This window comes from Sinocyclocheilus rhinocerous, unplaced genomic scaffold (assembly GCF_001515625.1).
Source record: "Sinocyclocheilus rhinocerous isolate Xijiao unplaced genomic scaffold, SAMN03320098_v1.1 scaffold466, whole genome shotgun sequence".
Taxonomy (NCBI): domain Eukaryota; kingdom Metazoa; phylum Chordata; class Actinopteri; order Cypriniformes; family Cyprinidae; genus Sinocyclocheilus; species Sinocyclocheilus rhinocerous.
In genome coordinates this window covers 38,644-43,319 of record NW_015631145.1, presented here as the reverse complement: position 1 = coordinate 43,319, position 4,676 = coordinate 38,644, and the positions used below count along the sequence as shown (strand labels likewise).

At 36.3% G+C, this 4,676-nt stretch overlaps 1 pseudogene; it reads left to right on the top strand.

The window, feature by feature from the left end:
- LOC107741623 (uncharacterized) overlaps nucleotides 1-4,676 on the top strand; it is a 25,359-nt pseudogene that overhangs the window by 5,303 nt on the left and 15,380 nt on the right.

The following is a 4,676-nucleotide window of genomic DNA, read 5'->3' as shown; positions in this document are numbered from 1 at the left end:
ACAAAAGACAATTCTTGATTGAACCTTTTCTGATAAGAAGTGTGTGCTGCAAACGCGAGCATTTTTTAGATCGTTTCTGTCCAGTCTGCACGTATTATCGCGTTTAACCACAGCTGTCGTCGTTTTTTTGTCTGGCAGTGGCAGCAGATATGCGATCAAATTTCTAATTTGAGGCTGTATTAAGTCGATTCTGGCACCCATCACAACAAGATAATATTTTAAGCTCCTTATGTAGCCGAATCTGCGCTGGTTTGAATGGGCCGCCTCCAGTTTTCCCTTTGTTTTCCTGCCTCCAGCTAGCGCTGTGACGTCGGCTGACCCTAGTTACCTGTGGGTGGCCTGGCCGTGCGTCACTCAGAAAACAACAGGCCAATCAGAAGATAGGCTCATGAATATTAATTAGACAGGCCAAAATCGACATGTTCTCAGCAGAGATCCTGTGAAAGGAGCTGTAAAAATATATTGAGATGGTTTTTGGTACTTATACCGCAAATATATATTCTTAAGGACATCAAAACCTAAAATAAAACTCCAGAAAGGTGTAAAATATGGGACCTTTAAGGCTTAATATAATTTAAACTGATGAGCCCCCTCACAGTTGTCATGAAGGGCAAAATTAGCTACATAGACCAAAATCATTTTTTGAACCAGGCTGTAAATATGTTTTTTTCTGCTGTAAAGTTGGGCATTTTAACATGGGGAGTCTATGGGATTGACTCCATTTCGCAGCCAGCCTCTAGCGGATTACAGTTTAATTCCATGTTGGCTTCACGAGAGAGAGCGGGAGGTTGCCGCTTGATTGCAACACATGAAATTTCATTAGATTATTCTCCAACATCTGTTAATTTTTTTAAATGGTGTGAAAATATGAATTTGCCATTTTCTATTTGCAAGTTATTTTATTATTATTATTTGTAAAAAAAAATTTGTATTTGGTTTCTAATATGCATTTAAGGAATTTCTGAGCCTCCTGATACTGCTGCAAATATCTTTGAGCAAATTCAATAGAGTTTCTGATAGTTACCTTCAGCTTCATTGCTTTTATTGGTACAACAGTGTAAAATGTATAATTCAGCATTTAAATTGTTTACTGATGTACAGAGTTATTATTTGTCAATATACAGTATAGGGATTTGACGATTTAGCAATCAAGGATAGTTTCTCATTCTTCTTTCAAACGACACTTGCCCAAAAGTGGCATCTGTAATTTTTGCAACTGACAGCTTGCAAAGCAAAGATGTGTTGCAATCATTTCACAGAATCACACATAGGCCTTAACACTTAATCCACAAACCTGAATAATGGAGAAAAAGATCAGCATTGTCACACAACAAATAATTAACTGTGAAGACAAAAGCAACACCAACAGCATGAATAAAGTCAGCAAACAGCAAAAATAAATAACAGGCCTAAAACAGTAAAGGCGTGATTTAGTCATAATGCAATGCATGCCAGGAACTCACAAACTTTTAACAGATCATCAGCACTGTTCAATATGGCATCGTATGTTCAGACGTTTGGGGGATGTTGGTCTAACGCTGAAAAGTAATTTACATTCTTTAGATTTGTCTAAAAGGTGTGTATGTTTTGATATTAGCTGATTCCTCAAGAACTGTAAATCAGCACACCTGCTCGTTGCTCCTCTGGGGTGACGTGTTTGTGAGCAGCATTAGGCCTTAGATAACAGGATTAGAATGTTCCACACACTACAGGGAATCCTTAAATAGCCTGTGAGAGTGTCAGTGTCTTGGTTGTCTTGGTGTGGTTTGATATTTTCAACCATTTTTCTGTGGTCCACCACACTAGCTGTCATTCTGATCTGAAATAAGGTATGTGTTAGAATGGATGCACCGAAAACCACGTCAAAGCTGTTTTTCATTATAGGCTACTCATTATTGCATTACTACTACTTATAGTAACTAATTAAGGTTCATTGTTACTATTTATGGACTATTATCTTTATTCTGTTCGCATGTAACTTATTCTCACTTCAGTTTGCTATTATTTCTTCTTATTTCATTATGCTTGGCATGCTGGTTTTTAAATTCAAAATATATTTCTTGCTCTAAACATGCATTTGACTGCAATATGTAATGTTTAAATGCAACTATCATGAATCTGGAAAAACATTGCTCTACTTTAAAAATACTCTAGAGATTTTGTATGTGTCAGTAAATAAATAACATTTATTTCAAATAAATTGTCTGTCTTTGTAGTAAAATGTGAAAATACCTTAAATAAAATAGTAAAATATTTTTTAATGATTTGTAATAGAATTGTAAAAAAATTAAAAATAAAAAAATGAATTTGTTACTTTATTCATTATTTCAACAAAAAAAAAAGCTACAGTACCATTAAAAAGTTAGGGGTCTAGATTTTTTCATGTTTTTGAAAAAAAGTATTTTATGTCTCTAATATTTATTTGATCAAATATACAGTAAAAACAGTGAAATATTATTACAATTTCAAATGAACTATTTTCTATTTGAATATATTTTAAAATGTAATTTATTTATGTTATGCAAAGCTGAGTTTCATCACATCCAGTCTTTATCACATAATCCTTCAGAATCCTTTTTTGTCTTCAGGATTTTTGGTGAACTGGAAGTTCAAAAGAACAGCATTTATTTGAAATGTAAACTTTTGTAATACTATAAATATCTTTACTGTCACTTTTGATAAATTTAATGTGTCTTTGCTGAATAAAAGTATAAAATCTTACAGACTCCAAATGTCTGAACCACACATAACCCCAACTCTGCTTTCAAACACTGTAAATGACCTACCAGACATGGCTGATGTGTTGAGGAGTCTTAACCTGCTGGAAACACTAAAGGAGTCTATTGAAAAGAACAACATTTCGGATATAAGAGATGCAATGGAGGACATGCTGATCAGCAGAATCAACATTGTGATCATTGGGGACAGAAATGCAGAAAAAGCCACTTTTATAAATTCACTTCGAGGTCTGAGCCAAGAAGATGAAACCGCAGCCCGTACTCCATCATCCTCTGCCCCAGAGGATCTAGCCGTATTCCCGAATCCAAAGCATCCTGACTTTCGCCTTTGGGATCTGTCATCCATCTCTAGCAATGCTTCTTTTGAGGCTGAGGATTATGTAGAGCGTTTCAAAGTTATGAGATACAACTCCATCATTTTCACATTCACAGAGAAACCTAGTGTTAACAGTGTGGCGGTGTGGATGGAAGTGAGGTCGCTGCAGAAAGAGACAGTTTACTTCATCTTACTATCATCTATGAAGGATACTGAGAAAACATTGGAGGTGAAGAAGATGGCAAGCTTAGAAGTGCTCAAGGCAGAAGGTGTTCCTCTGCCCAAGGTGTTTCTGGTAAAACCTTCAACTTTGGAGAAGCTGGACTTTCTGAAGTTTTTAGAGGTCATGCGATGTGACATTCCAGAGATCAGATCGCATGCTCTTCTTCTAGCACTTCCTACATTCTCCAACTCCTTGGTCACTCAGAAGAAAGATGCCTTTAAGGCACTGGTGTGGGCCGCTGCCTCATTATCCGGTGGCGTTTCTGCCATTCCCGTACCTTTGGTGGCCTCCATGGTGGACGCTACGGTGGCCATACGGATTCTGAACAAGGCTCAGATCTCGACCCAGCCAGGCTGAAGGCCCTGCGGACCTGTGCTCTCTCTGTGGAGGTCAGCAAGAGCGAAGTTAAAAGACGACTCGTGGAAGCCGAGAAAGACACCAGCACAGCAACCACCAGACTTGTGGAACTAGCCATGCCGAGACACGCCAGATCCGTCAGTCGATCTTTCACCGTTATGCTGCAGGCACTCAACACTGCTATTGACGATATGGGTGCTGATGCTGAGAAGGTGGTTGCTATGGTAACAGGAGAGGGACCGTAGATTGAGCAGTATCAATACACAAACTTACATCATGCTCTGTACATTCAACTTGGACTGATACCTAAATGGGCTATAGCTATATCATTTAAACTATAAGCAATGTATTAATTTAAAAAGAATAACACTCCTCATTTTCATTATTTAGTTGATTAATATGCCCTATAATATTAGATTTCAATGCAGTTCATTTTTAATAGTTAACTATCATAAATGCCCATCAGGGATGCAAATTCATGACCCCCAATTTTTTTTTAAATATCAGTTTCAAATGCGGATTTACAGTCAATTTTAGCATGAAGATATAGGGAAAATCTCACCATAGAATGGCTTTTTTTTTCTTTTAAGGCCATGCACATTCACATTATTGTTTTTTTTTTCATGATTATTAATATTAATGTTACTGTAGTAATAATACTATTCAGTATTATTGAATAGTGATAATACTAATAGTAATAATACTCCCCCATCAGATCTACACAAATGACATATTTTGGATTAAAAATGTCTATTTTTGTCAAAAGGTGACAAGTTTGCATCTCTGTATGTGCATAAAAAGTCTGTATATAGTTGATTTACCATAAGAATGTTGTTTAGACTTTAAGGGCAATGGTACACTTTGCTATTTAAATATATATATATAAAAATTGCGAATAGCTCTCAGGCAACTCGTGCAATACATAAAATAAAATTGAATAATGGGAAGATAATTGTTGACCCCAAGGAAATTAATCGTTGCTTTGCTGATTTCTATAAAGAAGTCTATGAATCAAAACGTAAAACAAGCCAAGAGGCAATAG